The sequence below is a fragment of the Vicia villosa genome, linkage group LG6 (genome assembly GCF_029867415.1).
Source record: "Vicia villosa cultivar HV-30 ecotype Madison, WI linkage group LG6, Vvil1.0, whole genome shotgun sequence".
Classification (NCBI taxonomy): domain Eukaryota; kingdom Viridiplantae; phylum Streptophyta; class Magnoliopsida; order Fabales; family Fabaceae; genus Vicia; species Vicia villosa.
In genome coordinates this window covers 15,131,714-15,153,870 of record NC_081185.1, presented here as the reverse complement: position 1 = coordinate 15,153,870, position 22,157 = coordinate 15,131,714, and positions in this window count along the sequence as shown.

Genomic DNA, 22,157 nt, shown 5'->3' with positions numbered 1-22,157 from the left:
GATCTAAGTTTGTTTGAGAATGATTGTATGATGATTAAATGATATCCTTGTTGTGTTATGGTGATTGATCATTCTTTCTTTTCCATTTCCATGGCTTGATTGAGTTTGAAGAGAAGGTTAGGTTTTGAGAAAGATTGATGAATCATCCATGAAAAGTTTGATGTTAGGTTGTTTCTATGGTTGGTATGTGTTGTATTGGTGTTATAATGATGTGTTGGAGTGGTTTTGGTGGGTATAAGGGGCTTGAGACAGTTCTGGTTCGTGCTGGTTTTTTTCTGGGTTTCCGCAGGTCCGCTGAGCGGAGGGGGGTCCGCTAAGCGGAGGTTCTTTTGCAGAAAAATCTCTGTGAGGGTCCGCTTAGCGGAGCTCAAGCGGACAACAACATTTTCTGTTTTTCCAAAACTTTGAAACTTCGTAACTCCTGAACCGTAACTCCGATTTTGTCGCCGTTCGAAGCGTTAGAAAGCTAACGCAATGAACTATACTATGATTTAATGAAATGATTCCTAGGATGTAGTATCCTATTATTTTTATTAGGACTTAGTGATAGAACTAAGTAGGGTTAACATATGAAGTATGTTTATGCTTTACAAACTTTGAAAAGTCGTATCTTTTAACTCGGGTATTCGTTTTATGTGTCGTTTGAAACGTTTGGAAGCTATTTCCATGCTCTATATGATGATGTAGGATGTAGTAGTGGTTGGTTGATTTTCATAAATGGTTTTGTGAACTAGTGCATGATAAATCATGATGATGTGTTGTGTGAACGTTATCGTATTGATACGAGGTATGTGATTAATTGTCGATAACATGAGATCTTGTTCGTATAGGTTATGTATTAATGAATGTTCATTCTTGATATGTGACGATGTTTAGTTGTTTGTTGTTAACATGATGTGTGGCCTTATGGCAAGTAATTGTTGTTATGAGGATGATGTATTATCATTGTTGAATTGTTGTTATTACAACTTGTTGTTGATGTATTGATGAAGTTGTGGGCCGATGGCCAATATTAACTTGATGTGTATAAGTGTGTTATACGTTCATCTATGCCGATGTGGCCAATATGTTTTGCCGGTGAATGTGTGCGGTGTGCTTAATGATGCCTGTGTGGTAATTATGGTGTGATGTAATTGATAATGATGTTATTAATTGGTGATGTATCCTTTTGGATAGAATATAAACGATGTAACGTGAGTGTATGATCATGTTATATTGTTGATGATGTTGTTGTCATGTAATAGAGTCATATATTTGCGCATCATAACATTTCAATACGTTAATGGCGGAATGCTGTTAACAGATGGCCTGCGGGCATTGGTTACCAGTAGGAGCTTAATGCTCGGTAACGGTATATTAGCCTGAGTGGCAAGAGGTCATCAGTGGGAGCTTAATGCTCGATGACGACATCCTGCGGGCTTCCTGAGTGGAATAAAGTCCCAGCATAATGCTCGGCAGGTGTATTTGTCATAATGACAAGGAGGAGTTTTACTCCGGATTTGGTACCACATGCATATGCATAGTCGAGTCTCATTCATCATTGTCTGTCTTTATAATTTATGTTATCATTCATGTGTCACATTACTTATGTATTGATTGTGGTTAAATGAGTGGATTACTTTGTTGTATGATTCTTGATGATACTTGTTGGCATTACTATATTTATCATGCTTTTTATTATAAATTATATTCTCACCCTTCTGCTGATTTGATGCTTGAGTGGCATCCTGCAGATTAGCAGCTTTGGGAGTCTTTTGGAAGAGTTAGTTCTCCAGTTGGTCTTGTCGGTCGCTCTGATATGTAACACTGGGTAGTCGAGAGTCTGTTGTTATTTATTTGTATATGACTCTTTTGAACATGTATATGTGATAACGTGCCATTGTGTATTGTAAACACTTTATTTTGGAAAACTCCTCTTTGAGAGTGAGAGCTATATGTATATATATATATATATATATATATATATATATATATGTTCACATCTTCCGTGTGTTATGTATCGTTTTATTGGCAGGTGTGTATGCTTTTGGCATCGCTGATGTCCGTTTATTTTCTAGGTGTTTGTTTGGTTACTTAGTGTAACCTCCTAATTGTGTTATATGAAATTTTAATACTCTGATATTTTCTTGCCTAAATGCTTTGGGTAGAATTGGGGTGTTACATTAGTGGTATCAGAGCAGGTCGGTCTGTCCGGCCAGTGTTGTCTAATGTTGTTTAATTCCTCAGTACGTGATAAGTGTGTGGAGCACTGTCAGTACTTATTGTGCCTCTAGCCGGTTGTGTGCAGGAGTGGTTTGAAGCTTAGTGGGGGAGAAGATATGCTTCTCGGATATGTTTCAGTTGCAAGATGTTATTATGCTACTAAGGGCAGCAGTACTAGTGTTGTTGGAATTTGTTGTTTTCTGAAATGAAGGCGACTTGGACTTAAGACTTTGGTTGTTAATCAAGTTGGAGTGTCTCGGAGTAGATTTTGGTTATTTCTAAGGAATGGAATTTAGAGAGTTGTGATGTTCTAACGCTACTGATGCACTATGAAGTTGTTGTTTGAGTAGCCTTGTGTGAAGTGTCGTTGTTGGATCAATGATTAAGGAAAGTATTGTGGTAGACTTTGTTGTAGGAGTTATTGACGTTGTTGGAAACGTTTTGGAACTCGAGTAAGAATTAGGAGTATGAAGAGTTGAGTAGGATCTCAGGTATTTTGTTTTGAGATATTGTTAGAAGTGTTTTGGTATGTAGCTACCGGACGTCGGTGTTAGCTAGTTCAGATAATCTTGGGAGATTTGTGAATTATGGAATCATAGTGCTTCTATGCTATGAGCAAAAGTTGGAAAAGAATATTATTAATGTTAGTACTGGTAGTTTATACTCTATTATGATTGTCGGCTACCTATTGACAAATTGAGGACTTGATCACCCTTAATCTCTTGTTGATAGTAGACGGGATCGTATTGGACGTGATAGGCTTATCTGGCTAGTTGATAATATTGGAAGTGAATGAGTCGGTGCAAGGTGGTACGATGTTGTTTATGTTGTCAATGACTTTGGATGTTCTTGAGAAAGAGCAATTGTGGGAATTGCGGATAGTTGCGCATTTGTATAGGTGTTTCTTGAAGGTTTAATTGATTCATCGTCGAAAAGAGGAGTTCTGTCTTGGAGTTCTATTTTGATGGATTTAGTTCCTAGAACTATTGTTGTGTCGAGGGTTCCGTATCGGATGCCAACTTCTGAGTTGGAAGAGTTGAGGAGTCGACTTAAGGATTTTCTTGAGAAGAGGTTTGTTCGTTCGAGTGTGTCGCCGTAGGGTGCACGTGTTTTGTTGGTTAAGAAGGAAGGTTCTACGAGGCTTTGTGTCGATTTTAGACAATTGAGAAAAGTGACAATTAAGGAAAAGTATCCACTTTCGAGGATTGATATTTGATGGATCAAGTTGGTTTGAGCTTGTTCGTTTTGCAAGTTTGATCTGAGGTATAGGTATCATCAGTGTGAAGATGATCATGCCAAGTACTTGAGAATTGTTTTGTCCGTGTTGGGAAGAAGAAGTTGTTTGCTAAGTTTCCTTGTGTGAGTTTTTGGTTGAGTGAAGTGAATGTTCAAGGGGTAAGTGGTGGTTTATGCTTTTATGCAAGTTAAGATTTTTGAAAGGATTTATCTGTCACAAGATTTAGAGTTGGCAGTTGTTATTTCTGTTTGGGAAATTTGAAGGCACTAATTTTTTCGGATCTAGATTTGTGTGTGTAAGTGACTACAAGAGTTTGAAGTATTCGTTTGATCAGAACGAGTTGAATATGAGAAACCATTGCATACGTCTATGTTGATGATTCGAGTATTGTGATTGTTGAAACAGTTGTGAGATTTGAGTTTGGTTCGTAAAGCGACTTCTTCAAGTGTTGAGCTTTATATGTGAAAGCTTACTTATGGTATTCTTGATGAGATTAGAAAAGGTCAGGAATCGGATTTGAATGGGTTGATAAGATGACATTTATTAGTCAAAGATAAATATGGTGATCTTCGGATTGATAAGAGCAATGTCATGGGATGTCATGATCAAGTTTGTATTCCTAATGTTCGGATTTGAAAAGAGGACTTTGGATGAAGTGCGTCATAGTGATTTGAGTATTCATCCTGATGCTACTAAGATGTATCAAGATTTGAGAGGGTCATTTTTAGTGGCAAGGTAATGAAGAAGGATATGAAGGGATTTGTTTATTTGTGTTTGACTTGTCAGGAGTCGTCTGGTTTCATGTAACTATTATCCATTCCTGAGTAGAAGTGGAATAGCATTTCTATGGATTTTGTTTCTGGTTTGCCGAGGACGTCGAGTAATTGTGAGGCGATTTGGGTCATTGTGGATATATTGACGAAATCTGCTCACGTTATTTCGATAAGAATGGATTAACCGATGGAAGTACTGGCGAGTGGTATGTTGATAAAATTGTTTGTTGGTTTGTTTGTTTGCATGGTGCTTCGAAAGGTTTTGTTCAGATTGAGATCCGAGGTTTATTTCCGAAATTATGAGAAGGTTCTCAAAGTACTTTGGGTACGAAGTTGCGTTGAGTTTGGCGTCTCGTCCTCAAACGGATGGTCAGACTGAGAGGACGATTTAGTCACTTAAGGATCTATGAGGGCTTGTGTTGTGAAACAAGGATGTGTTTGGATTAGCTTTTTGCCTTTGATTGGATAATACAAAGACTTTTGTCTGGTGTGCGAGCTGACACGGCAGATTAAGAGGTTGAGTATGTTAAGAGAGAACAATGAGTTTCTGGTGAATACTAGAAGGAGTTGGAAGTTGGTTATGAAATTGGTAAATCTGTTTGTTGTGGGAAATCAGAGTGCGCATAGGAAGCGTGAAATGGCGCGGTTCGTATGTGTGTGTATGAATTGTTAGAGTTCAAATTGTGGACAGTGGATGTGGTAGGAATTATAAGACCACCAGATGTTTTGGTTACATGTTTGACTGCTATGTCTGGGCATGGTTGTTTGGATATTGTGCGACCGGGTTGTTGTCTGTGTCTTGGTTATTTCTTGTGTTTTGGTGTTAGTCAATGAGTGCATTGTATGGGCATTGCATCTCGTTGTCGTTGTTGTGTTTTGGTTGTTTTGCTTTTAGCTAGAGTGATTCGTTGTTAGTTCTGATTGTGTCGTTGCTTCCGTGGCTTGATAGTTGGTTAGCCGGATGCAAGAGCGTATCCAAGTTTGTTTGCGTTTGGGATATTTCCGAGGACGGAAATGTTCTAAGTGGGAGAGGGTTGTAACGCCCGGAAATATAAGTATATGCTTAATTTGGACGTTTGTGACGTTTATTGGAATTTTACCGTTTTTGGAGTCGTTTCAGTCGGTATTAGTTCGGGATGGCGGGCTAATATTTAATTGAAGGTTTCCATATTTTTGGTACTGGAAATATTATTAAGGTAATATTCTGCGTTTTGGGGTTTTTCTGAGCAATTGAGTTTAGACCGTAAAGTAGATATTTTGTTGAGATATTTTGGAGAAGTAGGGGGGAGATAGAAAACAATATAAGAAAAGAAAAGAAGAAAGAAAAACAGAAAGGAAAGAAAGAAGAGAAAGAAAGGAAGAGGAAAAAGGAGAAGAAGGAAAAGAGGAGGAAAAGTGGAGATTGGTGGTTTTTCATCCGAATCGAGTTCCGATTGTCGCTATAGTCGGGTAAGGGGGTGAATCTAATTTATCTTGGATGTATGATTCTTATAGTTTTGTTCTTCTTTTTGTTCTTGTTCTTCTTGTTCCAATTTCCATAACTTTCTTGTGTGGTCTTTGCTTGATCTAAGTTTGTTTGAGAATGATTGTATGATGATTAAATGATATCCTTGTTGTGTTATGGTAATTGATCATGCTTTCTTTTCCATTTCCATGGCTTGATTGAGTTTGAAGAGAAGGTTAGGTTTTGAGAAAGATTGATGAATCATCCATGAAAAGTTTGATGTTAGGTTGTTTCTATGGTTTGTATGTGTTGTATTGGTGTTATAATGATGTTTTGGAGTGGTTTTGGTGGGTATAAGGGGCTTGAGACAGTTCTGGTTCGTGCTGGTTTTTTTCTGGGTTTCCGCAGGTCCGCTGAGCGGAGAGGGGTCCGCTAAGCGGAGGTTCTTTTGCAGAAAAATCTCTGTGAGGGTTCGCTGAGCGGAGCTCAAGCGGACAACAGCATTTTCTGTTTTTCCAAAACTTTGAAACTTCGTAACTCCTGAACCGTAACTCCGATTTTGTCGCCGTTCGAAGCTTTAGAAAGCTAACGCAATGAACTATACTATGATTTAATTAAATGATTCATAGGATGTAGTATCCTATTATTTTTATTAGGACTTAGTGATAGAACTAAGTAGGGTTTACATATGAAGTATGTTTATGCTTTACAAACTTTAAAAAGTCGTATCTTTTAACTCGGGTATTCGTTTTATGTGTCGTTTGAAACGTTTGGAAGCTATTTTCATGCTCTATATGATGATGTAGGATGTAGTAGTGGTTGGTTGATTTTCATAAATGGTTTTGTGAACTAGTGCATGATAAATCATGATGATGTGTTGTGTGAACGTTATCGTATTGATACGAGGTATGTGATTAATTGTCGATAACATGAGATCTTGTTCGTATAGGTTATGTATTAATGAATGTTCATTCTTGATATGTGACGATGTTTGGTTGTTTGTTGTTAACATGATGTGTGGCCTTATGGCAAGTAATTGTTGTTATGAAGATGATGTATTTTCATTGTTGAATTGTTGTTATTACAACTTGTTGTTGATGTATTGATGAAGTTGTGGGCCGATGGCCAATATTAAATTGATGTGTATAAGTGTGTTATATGTTCATCTATGCCGATGTGGCCAATATGTTTTGACGGTGAATGTGTGCGGTGTGCTTAATGATGCCTATGTGGTAATTATGGTGTGATGTAATTGATAACGATGTTATTAATTGGTGATGTATCCTTTTGGATAGAATATAAACGATGTAACGTGAGTGTATGATCGTGTTATATTGTTGATGATGTTGTTGTTATGTAATAGAGTCATATATTTGCGCATCATAACATTTCAATATGTTAATGGCGGAATGCTGTTAACAGATGGCCTGCGGGCATTGGTTACCAGTAGGAGCTTAATGCTCGGTAACGGTATATTAGCCTGAGTGGCAAGAGGTCATCAGTGGGAGCTTAATGCTCGATGACGACAGCCTGTGGGCTTCCTGAGTGGAATAAAGTCCCAGCATAATGCTCGGAAGGTGTATTTGTCATAATGACAAGGAGGAGTTTTACTCCGGATTTGGTACCACATGCATATGCATAGTCGAGTCTCATTCATCATTGTCTGTCTTTATAATTTATGTTATCATTCATGTGTCACATTACTTATGTATTGATTGTGGTTAAATGAGTGGATTATTTTGTTGTATGATTCTTGATGATACTTGTTGGCATTACTATATTTATCATGCTTTTTATTATAAATTATATTCTCACCCTTCTGCTGATTTGATGCTTGAGTGGCATCCTGCAGATTAGCAGCTTTGGGAGTCTTTTGGAAGAGTTAGTTCTCCAGTTGGTCTTATCGGTCGCTCTGATATGTAACACTGGGTAGTCGGGAGTCTGTTGTTATTTATTTGTATATGACTCTTTTGAACATGTATATGTGATAACGTGCCATTGTGTATTGTAAACACTTTATTTTGGAAAACTCCTCTTTGAGAGTGAGAGCTATATGTATATATATATATATATATATATATATATATATATATATATATATATATATATGTTCACATCTTCCGTGTGTTATGTATCGTTTTATTGGCAGGTGTGTATGCTTTTGGCATCGCTGATGTCCGTTTGTTTTCTAGGTGTTTGTTTGGTTACTTAGTGTAACATCCTAATTGTGTTGTATGAAATTTTAATACTCTGATATTTTCTTGCCTAAATGCTTTGGGTAGAATTGGGGTGTTACACCTGTTACAAGAAGAAAGAGTAAGTCTCGTGATAAACATTATTGATCTGGAGAGAAAACTGCGAGACACAAAGAAGAGAAAGAAGTTCAATCAAGAGCCTTAACATCCGGAAAAACACACACCTGTCTCAGCCAAGAGATGCTATCAATGTGGTAAGATAGGTCACTTGAGGTTCTCATGTCCTGAAACTCATACACCTTTCAAAAGAAAGATCCCCCAACAGGAAAATATGGCCAAGATAAAGCCACCTCAGTGGAAGTCATGCGTGGACACTAAACACTCAAGCTGTGACAAAAATGAGGAGGAGGCTATAAAGAAAACAGGAAGCTCTAGAAGAAGGAAAACTAGACAAGATGAGAGTCACAAAAAGGACAAGTGAATTCCTAATACAAGTAAGAACATAACAATAATGTGGGATGCTGTAGAAGAAAGTGAGACTGCTACCTCAGTAGAATATGAAAATGTCAAAACAGATGTCTTAACATCAAAATATGCTGAGAACTCAATTGTGAGCATTAAGACAAACAAAGCCTTTGGAATTGATGAATGCTCATCAGTAAATACCCTAAATGTTCACCACAGGGAGATTACTGTTCGGAACCAAATTCCAGAACAACAAAGAAGATCATAAACAAGGAAGCTGTGAGAGGAATTACAAAACTACAGATTGATGAAGGAAAAGTATGCGGAGAATGTCAGGCTGGCAAACAAACCAAATCTTCTCATCCAAAGATTAATCAACTCACCACTTCCAAAACTTTGGAACTATTACATATGGATCTTATGGGACCAATGCAGGTGGAAAGTCTTGGAGGGAAAATGTATGCATATGTGGTGGTTGATGATTACTCCAGATACACATGGATAAGCTTCATTAGATAAAAATCAGATGTATTTGAGGTGTTTAAGGATCTATGCACCAGACTGCAAAGAGAAAAGGAAAGTGTTGTAATCAGAATAAGGAGCGATCATGGAAAGGAATTTGAGAATGCCAAATTTCCTGAATTCTGCTCGTCTGAAGAAACCCGTCATGAGTTCTCTTCCCCCATTACACCTCAACAAAATGGATTTATAGAAAGGAAAAATAGGACTATACAAGAATCAGCCAGAGCTATGATCCACGCAAAGAAGCTACCTATGTACTTTTGGGCTGAAGTTATGAACACAGCCTGCTATGTCCATAATAGAGTAACATTGAGAAAAGGAACCTCCTCTACTCTTTATGAACTTTGGAGAGGTAAGAAACCAAACTGTCAAGTACTTTAATGTCTTTGGTAGCAAGTGCTACATTTTGACAGATTGTGATCACAGAAGGAAAATGGACTCTAAATGTGATGCAGGTATATTCTTGGGATACTCCATAAACAACAGAGCGTATAGGGTATTCAACACCAGAACTCAAGTCTTGATGGAATCCATCAATGTTATTGTTGATGACTAACATGGAGAATTTGATGTCACAGAGAATGTCAAAACATTCCTTGAAATTCAGGCTGAACAGTCAGACCAACCTGAAGTAAGTAATGAGACTCCCTCAGAACCTGAACCTGAAGCAATCAAAAAAGATCCATCTATAAGAATTCAGAAAGATCACCCCAAGGAGCTTATCATAGGAGATCTCAACAGTGGAATAATGACCAGATCAAGAGGAACCATTGCCAACTCCTGCTTTGTGTCCAAAATTGAACCAAAAAATGTGAAGGAAGCCTTGACAGATGAATTTTGGATCAATGCTATGCAAGATGAACTTGCACAGTTCAAAAGAAATGAAGTATGGGAACTGGTACTGTAACACCCCATAATTACAGTTTATTAATTTATTTGGATTTAAATTAAATAATTGGAATTTTAGTATTTTATTTGAATTTAATTGGAGAATGATGGAATAAGAGCTATTGGGCTTGTGGTGTGATGTTAGTAAAAGAGGGGTGCTAATTGGTTAGGACTTTTACTAAGTTAGATTCATTTTGTTTTATTTTCATAAAATAAGAAAAAGAACCAATTGGGGAGAAAAAGGAAGAACACGTGAAAGAGCAAGAGAAGAGAAGAGGGGCAAGGAGGAGGAAAACCCCAAAGCTCAAGGAGAATCAAGAAACTAATTCCAGGTAAGGGGTGATTACTCTAATTATGTAGTATTATGATTTTGATGATGATAGGATTGAATTAAGGGATTAGAATCTCTATTTGGGATGTTAGGTTTTGTGAAATACCAACACTGACATGTATGATTTGATGAATTGACTGCAATTGATGATGTAGTAATGTTACATGGTGTTGTGGTATGTTTTTTGTGCATTAGAATCATGTATTTGGAGTATTTTGATGTTATCGATGATCAATTTCGTAATGGTATGAGTTGGTATGTGTTTGGGATGCATAAAAGTCTTAAAAATCATGTTTTTCAGCTTCTGGGTTCGTGGGAACCGGTTCCCACGTGGGAGGAACCGGGTTCCACTGTGTTAGAATGTTAAAAATATCATTTTTGGGTCCAGGAACCGGTTCCCATGTGGGACGAACCGGGTTCCAGTACAAAATTCCAGCAGCATGTTTTTGAAAACTATTCTAACTTTAAAAGCTTCTAATTTTTGAACCGTAAGTCCGTTTTAGACGCCGTTTTGGACGTTGTTTCTTAAATTAAATACTCTATGATATAAAGTAAAGAAAACAACAATAACTTGATTTTATTTTGAAAACCTTGATTTATTTCGTTTATGGCGTGTTTTGTACATTGTGTGCATGATTTGGTTAATGTGACAATGTGGTGATGTTGTAATGATATAACTGTGATTTGACGTTATATGTGGTGTAAATTATATATGATGAATAGGTGATATGGATGTAAAGTCCGAGTTTTATACCCTGTTTGTATTATTTATTGGATGATGTTTTACATGTATGCGTGAGATATATTTGTATGAATGCTAAAACTAATGCATGCTTATTGGTGATGATAATGAGACGATGTGATAAATCGGATTGGTGATGTTGTAAGCATGTTATACGTTGCATTCATTCGCATACATTTTTGGTGATGGATCCCGGTGATGAAAGAGGATCAAAATGGTGGGCATAATTTCCATTGTGTGGAATTTGTGCTGGTTAAACTGTATCTTGGTGATGAAAAAGATCAGTTGGATGGGTGTATCCCATGTATGGTACCACATGCATAAGAGTCTGCATGGTCTTTGTATAAATTGTGACATGTCAGGATGAAATCCGGTGTTATGATTGTGTTGTGTTATTGTTGCATACTATTGACTTGTGCTTGTGATTGGTATGAATTGATTAATCTGAATATGCTAAGTAGGGTGGATAATCGCTTATGAAATTCTATATCTAATGATTTACAATGCTATTTAATTATGATGTAGTCTCACCCTTACTCTGATGATTTCAGATTGAAGTAGCGGTTTAAGCGATCGGTGAGGATGACTCGTAGAGTTTATCCGGTTATGTGGAGTCGTGTCGGTCATGCTCTGATCTTGTAACACTGGGGGTCGTTAGTCTTAGAGTTACTCGATATACGTGTTGCCATCATTGGTTATGGATTATGTATTGTTGATTTGTTTGGATATGTTTCTTAACATTGTTAAAATGAGTTTCCGCTGTGTTGAACACATGTTTTGATATTGGTTAAATTCTAATAAAGCATGACAAACGTCTCGGGATTTTCTTTATATTATTAATTGTAACATCCTTTTGTATGATTACTCTGATTATTATTATATTTTTCGCGGGGGTTTAGAAGGGTGTTACAATAGTGGTATCAGAGCAGGTCGGTCCGTCCAGCCAATTGTAGAGTCAGTTGAGTTGCACGACAGTTGAATACTGTCGGCATATTATCTCTTGGTATGCGACATGTGAGTGAATCACTGTCGGTACTTGGTTGTTTGTTGCGGGAGTTGGTTTGAAACAAGTGGGGGAGAAGCTTCACTTCCCGATTATGCTTCGGTTGTTAGAAGATTGGTTCAGTAGAATGTTATTGGCAACAGTGAAAGCGTTGTTTGAGTTGCTGTTTCCCGAATCGAAGGTGACTTGGGATTAAGACTTGACTGGTAATTAAGTTGGAGCATCTTTAATGATTATTTGTAGAAGAGGGAAATTAAGAAGTTGTAATGTATCAGCTCTACTGATGGGCTGCAAAGTTGTCAGTTGAGTAGCCTTGCGTCTCGGAAGAGGTTCAGCTGCAAGTTGCAAAGAGGATTGCGGTCGTAATGTTTTAGGAGTCGCACTTCAGCGATGGGATGTGTTGATCAAGTTATAAGAATGTTTGGAAGTGAAGAGATGTGATAAGGGGCTGTTTGGAATATGATCGAGTTGAAGAGAATGAATTTTGGAGTGAAATTTTCGTAAGCAAAACGCAGGAAAATTGCTAAATAGCTGCAGAACTTCGAAAATTCATAACTAGAGTTCTGGACATCCGATTTGAGTACCGTTTGAAGCGTCGGAAAGCTAAAGAGATGAACTCTGTTATAAAAATGGTTGCAGCAGCTGTAAATACTTAATTGTGACAGGATGATGTTGGAAGAGGTGAAGTTGCGGTTACGCGTGCTCTTAGAACTAGACTTGTTTGTTGGTACGGCACGGGATGTCAGTGTCAGAGTTGAACGGATTGAAGGAATAATTAAAAGGTTTGTTGAGAAGAAATTTTAAGAATTAAGTGTACCATTTGAGGAGTTTTTGAAATATCATTTAAGGTGTCGCTGCATGGCGTCAGTGTTGCAATTTCGGACAACGATTAGAAAATTCATATCTTGAGATCCGAGTGTCTGATTTAAGTGCCGTTTGGGGCATTGCGAAGCTGACTTAATAACCATATCTTGAGATATATTATTATTTGATATTTAAAACTTGTTTGAAATGTGTTTCCATTATAAAAAACAGAGGCATGAGAATTTTGGGTTGTTGGGAACCGGTTCCGAGATAGAGACAACCCGGTTCCCCATAGTAAAAGTCAGAGACGAGTTATGGGAAGCAGCCAGGAACCGGTTCCTGTGTGGGAGGAACCGGGTTCTACTGTGTGTTTTTGGAAAATTATTTCTACTTTAAAAACCCATAACTTTTGATCCTATGAAGAGATATTCTGAAGTCGATTAAGGAAGCGTGAAACTTGTTGAATAGGAATGCCTACTACCGAGGTTGTTTGAAACAAAATTGAGTAGAATATGTTGTCGAGGAATAAGTTGATGAGATGTTCGATAATAAATTTGATTTGAGTTCCGATGGATTTTAGTGAGGCGTGAATTAGTAGGAAAGGTGGAACAAACTTCGAGAACGGTTGAAGTCGTATTTGTGATGCCAAAGCAACGACATGTATAGAAGAAGAATTGTAGAGAATTTCTAACACCTATTGATGTGAGGAAGACTTTGTGGAAATTCCGAGTGGAATGACATTTGGACGTGAAAAATGTCATGGGATTTAGATTAAAACCTCGAGTTATGAATGTTGTCGCGGTCTTTTGCTAAGATGAGGATTTTAATTTGGAACGAGATGAATAGTAATGTACGAGTATACTAGTGATTATGAAGTTTGGAAGTACTTAACAAGTGTGTGATGCTAAGTGACTACGAAGCGAATTGTGTAAAATGTTTGGACGTTGGTGTCTCACCGACAAGAGCCAATGAGAGGGAAGTGTGCGAGTTGTAAAGACTCAAAGTGAATTATTAGACTATGGCGATGTTAATGAGTTTGGGTGCAAACTCGGAAAGGACACTATTATGTAGTAACGAAGGTTTATGCTTAAATATGGTTGTTGGCTATCTATTGACAAATTGAGAACTTGATCACCCTTAATCTCTTGTTGATAGTAGACGGAATCATATAGATAGGATGAGCTTGTTTGTTACCTTAATGGTTTAGGATATGATGGATACTAAGCCGTGAGAATAATCACTCACCATGTTGTGTGAACTTATGAAGAAGTGAATACGAAAGAGTGCAATATATTGGATGATGATTTAAGACGGGTAATCAGAGTCGCGCAGCGAAAGTGTGATGCAGAGTAGTGTTCGAGTACTACTCGTGGGCAGTGAGGAATTAATATGCCGGGAGCCTACGTAGAGAACATGAATTGATCTATATGATAGATTTAGAATCTAGTCGATGCAAGGATGTCGTGCTAGAGAATTAGAACTCTTTTGAAAAATTGCCGAGACGATGAGTATGTTATTGTGGACGTACTTAGTTAACGAGTATGTATTCAGCGAAGTTAAGGCGATGAGTGTATACTATATGATGTTATAATAATTTTTTTTCGTTGTTAAGGTGGTATCGTGGATTCCAGGTATGAGGAGGAATTATACTCTATGAAAGACGAAGTTGATTTAATTCTTAAAGGAGAGTGGGAGTCAGTTTGAGCTATTATGTAAGCAATGGTATATCGAGGCCGGTGAGTGTGATTACGACAACTCGTGTGCACTCATTTCCATGGTTGGAATGTTTAATAAATGAAGTAAATTAGGAAATTGTTTTTGAGTGCGAGTAAGCATTGACGAGTGGTGGATTGGTACCATGGATGGTAAAGAATGATTCTTGAACGAATGAGTAAAGAGAGTCGGAATTGGGTAAAACTGAGAAATCTAATTGGTAATGATGATTGTAATGAGTAATCAAAATAGTGCAGCAAAAGTGGAATATAACGTGTTGGATAATTGCTGGTATGACTTGAGAGGAGTCAGATGGTTGAAATTCAATGGTATAGGAATGTTATTATCGAGCTCTTGAAGGAAGCAGTTGGTGAAAAGTGTAAGTGTTATTTCATCGCTCAGATGGAAAAGTGTGTCTAAGGTTGGTACGTTCGGTAGATGGAATGCTTTACTGCAGTGCTGATCGGGTGTGGTCATACCATGGTTGTGTAATTATATTACTTAGTTATTGAGCGTATTGTATGAGTCGCACCTTGACGCTCCATTGTCTCTAACCTTTGAGAGATATGGCAAGTGGTACACCTTGGGATGGTCAAATGCGACGTAAGAGCTGAGGTTGAATGCATGAGGCATGCTTATGTTTGTTATGTCAGATGAATTTTGAGGCTCGACTAAGAAAGTGTTAACTAGGAACTAGGGAGTCGGATGAAAGACTCTTACCCGGAACTTTTCGTCTAAGGTATGTTTTCGAGGACGAAAACTCTTTTAGTGGGGGAGAGTTGTAACACCCCATAATTTCAGTTTATTAATTTATTTGGATTTAAATTAAATAATTGGAATTTTAGTATTTTATTTGAATTTAATTGGAGAATGATAGAATAAGAGCTATTGGGCTTGTGGTGTGATGTTAGTAAAAGAGGGGTGCTAATTGGTTAGGCCTTTTACTAAGTTAAATTCATTTTATTTTATTTTCATAAAATAAGAAAAAGAACCAATTGGGGAGAAAAAGGAAGAACACGTGAAAGAGCAAGAGAAGAGAAGAGGGGCAAGGAGGAGGAAAACCCCAAAGCTCAAGGAGAATCAAGAAACTAATTCCAGGTAAGGGGTGATTACTCTAATTATGTAGTATTATGATTTTGATGATGATAGGATTGAATTAAGGGATTAGAATCTCTATTTGGGATGTTAGGTTTTGTGAAATACCAACACTGACATGTATGATTTGATGAATTGACTGCAATTGATGATGTAGTAATGTTACATGGTGTTGTGGTATGTTGTTTGTGCATTAGAATCATGTATTTGGAGTATTTTGATGTTATCGATGATCAATTTCGTAATGGTATGAGTTGGTATGTGTTTGGGATGCATAAAAGTCTTAAAAATCATGTTTTTCAGCTTCTGGGTTCGTGGGAACCGGTTCCCATGTGGGAGGAACCGGGTTCCACTGTGTTAGAACGTTAAAAATAGCATTTTTGGGTCCAGGAACCGGTTCCCATGTGGGACGAACCGGGTTCCAGTACAAAATTCCAGCAGCATGTTTTTGAAAACTATTCTAACTTTAAAAGCTTCTAATTTTTGAACCGTAAGTCCGTTTTAGACGCCGTTTTGGACGTTGTTTCTTAAATTAAATACTCTATGATATAAAGTAAAGAAAACAACAATAACTTGATTTTATTTTGAAAACCTTGATTTATTTCGTTTATGGCGTGTTTTGTACATTGTGTGCATGATTTGGTTAATGTGACAATGTGGTGATGTTGTAATGATATAACTGTGATTTGATGTTATATGTGCTGTAAATTATATATGATGAATAGGTGATATGGATGTAAAGTCCGAGTTTTATACCCTGTTTGTATTATTTATTGGATGATGTTTTACATGTATGCGTGGGATATATTTGTATGAATGCTAAAACTAATGCATGCTTATTGGTGATGAATTGGTGATGATAATGAGACGATGTGATAAATCGGATTGGTGATGTTGTAAGCATGTTATACGTTGCATTCATTCGCATACATTTTTGGTGATGGATCCCGGTGATGAAAGTGGATCAAAATGGTGGGCATAATTCCCATTGTGTGGAATTTGTGCTGGTTAAACTGTATCTTGGTGATGAAAAAGATCAGTTGGATGGGTGTATCCCATGTATGGTACCACATGCATAAGAGTCTGCATGGTCTTTGTATAAATTGTGACATGTCAGGATGAAATCCGGTGTTATGATTGTGTTGTGTTATTGTTGCATACTATTGACTTGTGCTTGTGATTGGTATGAATTGATTAATCTAAATATGCTAAGTAGGGTGGATAATCGCTTATGAAATTCTATATCTAATGATTTACAATGCTATTTAATTATGATGTAGTCTCACCCTTACTCTGATGATTTCAGATTGAAGTAGCGGTTTAATTATGATGTAGTCTCACCCTCACCCTTAATTATGATGTAGTCTCACCCTTACGTCTTGGGATTTTCTTTATATTATTAATTGTAACATCCTTTTGTATGATTACTCTGATTATTATTATATTTTCCGCGGGGGTTTAGAAGGGTGTTACAGGTACCTAGACCAGAAGGAACAAATATCATTGGTACCAAGTGGATATACAAGAATAAGTCTGATGAACAAGGAGTCATAACCAGAAACAAAGCTAGACTAGTAGCACAAGGATACACTCAAGTAGAGGGAATAGACTTTGATGAGACTTCTGCTCCTGTAGCAAGACTTGAGTCAATCAGACTACTACTAGGAGTAGCCTACATATTGAAGTTCAAGTTATATCAGATGGATGTGAAAAGTGCCTTTCTAAATGGACATTTGAATAGTATCCCAACATTCTTAATGAGCATGATATAGTCTGCAAAAGAGAAAGTCTCTTGGCCTTCCATTATAAACTGTTTCAGGGTACACATGTTCCAGACATTGTCATGACATCGGATGAAACATCCAAATCTGGAGCATCAGCCAGCAAAGCAGAAGTCATAGCAATGTTAAAAGAGACTTGCAAAGAGCTGGAATCTAGAAAGATATCTCTTGAAAAGATGATAAGTACTCTGGAAATGGATGAGAATGAGGAATTTTCAGATGCTGTAGAGATGGCAGATGAAGATGAACAAGAGAAGGAAGTAGAACCAGAAGAAGAAGTGGAAGAAGAAAGTGCCAGTCCTGCTGATGGCTCTGAGAAAGGAAGTTATGCATACACCTCAAGTGGGTCTGACTCTGTGCAGTAAATGCAGCTGGAGTTTTGTTTGTTTTTTTTTGTTTTGATCTCTTCTGTTTAGTTTTGTTTGAATTTTATTCTGTTTAAGTTTTGTTAGTATTTTTTTTTTTAATATTGGGGAGAAGACAGTTGTTTGCTTTGGCAACTTTTGTGGCCAAACAGGGGGAGAAGAAGTATGTCACCCCAGAATAACAAGTATGTGTGGTCAACAATTCTATACTTATTTTATGTTAATCTGTGTGTTTGATTGTGTGTAGTATAACAGTTTACTTCTGTTATACTTGATAACTGCTCTTGTGGTTGTGTGTGTACATACTGGAGGTAGTAGGGTGGTGTATGTTGTCTGTACTGTATTAGCTCTAATTGTGTTTGGTTGTTTTGTTTCTACTGCAAGTGTTTCTCTGATATGGTGTGACAGGTTGTTTTAGACAAAAATTTGCCAAAGGGGGAGATTGTAGATGTTTTCTTGTTGGCTGCATTTGTGGTAAAACATACCTGGGTGTTTTAATGTCTTGACTGATGTCATGACATGTTTTATATTATGTTATGCAGGCTGCATATCTGTTAAGCTAATACAGGTTCTGTTAGTGAATGTCATGACCGATGTCATGACATCCTTGTCTGACAGCAGAAGCTGTTATGTTTTACTAATTGTGTTTCCTGATTTCTCTCAATCTACAATTTAGGAAATCTTTTATTGTGTGCTGAATATTTCGTCTTGAAGATTTCGCTGACAGCACATTCTGTAACAACCAGATGGCGTGTAAATTAGGTTAACTTGGTTAACCCTAATTTGATTCCAAAAAAGCCCAAGGCCCAAGAGCTGCATATAAAAAGTCTGCAATCCTAATTTGGAACGCAGAGAGAAAGACTGTTAATTGTGAAGAACCGTAGTTATGTAGCTGTGTGTTTTAGTCTCTTGTACTCCAAGCAATTGTCTTGTGATGATTGTATTAGAATAGGTTGTTTATGTATTTTGTCACTCCAAGCTTTTAAGAACGAGTGCGTGTCTCTTGATTGGAGCTTTTAAGCAGATTAATGTGTGTTTTTGAAGTGTGTCTTCTCTCCTATTTGTTTTATGTTTATTTGTAATCACTGCTGTGATTGAGGGGGAGTGAGTGGAGATACTCAGGTCTAGGAATAGATTGGAATATATTGGGTAGGTCTTAAGTGAGGAGTTGTAAATGGGGGAGTTTAAATCCGAACTAATTCTGCTTATATTGGATTCCCTCCCTGGCTAGGTAGCCCCCAGAGTAGGTTGTTTGAACCGAACTGGGTAAACAATTCTGTGTGTTCTTTATTATTTTTATGTGTTTATGTTCTAATGTTTTGTGCTGTGTAATTGTGGATGTCATAACATCCAGTACAACATTGCATGTGAGGTTACTAGAATTTTCATATATTTTCCCTAACACTTACACCAAACAAGGTTCACTTTCACATAAATACACAAAGTGAATTTCCAAAATAGTATCCACCAAGTAATTCATGCCTACTTTGTCACTTGTATCACCTAGGTCAGAACAAGTGCAATTTTTTTATAAGCAACTTCTTGAATTAAGAAAAGGAGTACTAGGGGTACTCCAACCCTTACAAGAATAAAAAGGTAAGCCTAAACACTTGAAGTTTCAAGGACACAAAAGAGGGTTTTTAAACCACTCATAAAATCTACAAAGAATTCTCTCCTTAGATTCTATAGTAAGCCACCACCAAGAAAACTTTAGAATCATTAAAAATAATTCTTCCACGTCCAATTCTGCATTATTAAAAATAATCTTGTTTCTCAACTTCCAAATGCACCAACAGACACTCAACCAAATATCACCTACCCTATTGCTTGACGACTTCCTCTCTTAAACTTCAACACATTTTAGAAGATGACTACAACAATCCTCAATGTTATTAATATCCAAATCCAGCCAGAGATAGATTTTATACCACAGAATGTTAAGTTTTGGACATAACAAAAATACACGATTGATGTCTTCCACCTGCATATTGTAAAATACACAGGAAACCTCTTGCGTTTGGTGTAGTATTCCTCTTCTCAATAGTTGTTTCTTAGTCGGAAATTTATCATGAACTAGTCTCCAACCAAAAATCATCAATTTCGATGGGACATCAGCCCTCCAGATAATGTCCAGAGCTTGCCTCATGCTATCTTCCAACACAAAAATGCCCCGCTTGTAACACCCCAAATTCTACCTGAAATTATAATGCGGAAAAATATCAGAGTACTAAAAAAATTTCAAACAACACATTGGAGTATCACATATCAACTTAGAACTTCAACTTGTATTTCATTCAACGATGATACATAACATTCGAATTAACAATCAACTATTAGCTTTATTCAACTAAAGCAACTTGGAAGTATAATAAGTACTTCATATTATTCAACTTGGCTTCAACGGTTATAATAACAACGACTAAAACATTAACAACATAGAACAACAATATAAACAACCCCCCGAGTGCTATGTATCAGAGCGACACACCAACAGGACTCGATGAAGCAACAAACTTCCATAGCTATACTTGAGTACCTGCCCATTTCCCATGGTAGGGGAAATATCAGCAGAAAGGGTGAGATATCAAACTATATAAATATGATCATGATAAACCATATATTAGGTAAAGAATATAAATGAATCACCGCCTCACACAACATTAACATAAATAACACAAAGAACATCATCAATAAATAGTCATGATATCAACATATAAACATATTCGACAAGTCATCATATAAGCATCATCAACAAGTCAACACATAGGCGTCTTCAATAAGTCAACATATAATCATCAATATCATCATATAGGCATCTTCAACAAGTTAACATATATGCGTCATTATCAATAGATAAGCATTTTCAACAAGTCAACGTAGAAGCATCTATATCGTCATATAAGCATCGCAATGCAAATCGACCACTCCAACTAACAACAACGGACAACGACTCAAATGTGACTCAACTGTGCATATGCATCTGGTACCAATCGGAGCTTCAGCCCCCGTCACCAATTGCCCAATTCAGAGGCACAAGGCATAAGCCTTCGTCACTAGTTTGCCAGTCCAGGCCGTCACAGAGTATGCATATGAAATGTGACTCGACAAACAAGACAATACATCATACTCATCACAATCACATATCGTCACGAGGCATAAGCCTATATCACAATCAATTACCATCTATACGAGGTAATTCACGTCATCATAATATTTCATCTTCACTTAGTCACAAAATCATCATCACAAATATATACAACATCACGTATTACAAATCATCACAAAATATTATCATGTTTCGACACATCATCGCAATTATACAACTTCGCATGTAAACAAGTCATTACATATATATCCTCATGCTTCGACATATCACAACAAACATACAACTTCGTGTATTAACATAATCGTCACAAATATGCAATTCGCATATCATCAAGATTATTACAATTATCATCACGTTTTGGCACATCGACACAATTACTCAATTTCACATATTAACAAAGTCATCCAAATCAAAACCACCATTTTCGAACCAATTCGTAAGAAAATCTCAACATGCTAATTTATCAAGTAAACCGAATCAACTTTAAATTATCAACTAATTCAATTAGACATAATATTATTTATCAAGACAACATCATTAGCATAACAATATATTATTCTCAACATAAATATTCAACCAAATCACGATTACGGTTAAATTCTCAAGATACCGTAATTTACCGATAAACCGAATAATTTATCCAAGTCTAAGTATATTCCAATTAATTAGAATTATTGAAATTAATTCTACTATTTAATTTAATCAACCGATTAATGTCACACTATATTAATTACAATTCCATTATATTCTATTCCTAAAATTCGTGTCAATTTCCATCCCAAAACCAACATCTATTTATAAAGAATATTTAAATCAAACACAATTTCGGTCGATTTGTCAAATATCACAATTTCAACAAAATATCACTACCACATTAACCTACTAATTAAACTTAGCTACCACGTAAATTTCCATCAAATTTCGGACAACTAATTATACCGTTTAATTCGGCTACTTCGGTCAAACGAAACTTTTTTAAATTACCTTGTTTTATAAATGCTAGAATGCTACTATGTCCATTTTATATAGTCTTGTTATTTCCAATTATAATTCATTCCATTTCTAATGTCTAGCATCCTATTGTTGCATTGTATTACATTTCATATTTATATTCCATTTTCATTGTATATGTACCAGTTTATATTTATATTCTTTAAGTGCTAGTATATAAATAATGAAAACAAAATAGGGTAATTAAAGAAATATGAAACGAAATTGAAAATATTAAGTGGCTAAGTGGGGTTTTCATCTCCATTTTTATTATACTAATATATATTATATCTCAATTAACAGTATGAGGCATGGACCAAGATAGCAGTACACACAAGAATGACATTTGAACGAAACATCAAGGCATAAATGGGGTATTTTAATTACCATATATATCATTAATTAATATTATGAAAATGAGAAGCAACTCGGAACAAGCACATGGCTGGAACGTGAACATACTGGTATCAATTTTTTTCCAAATTCAATTTCCAATTTCAA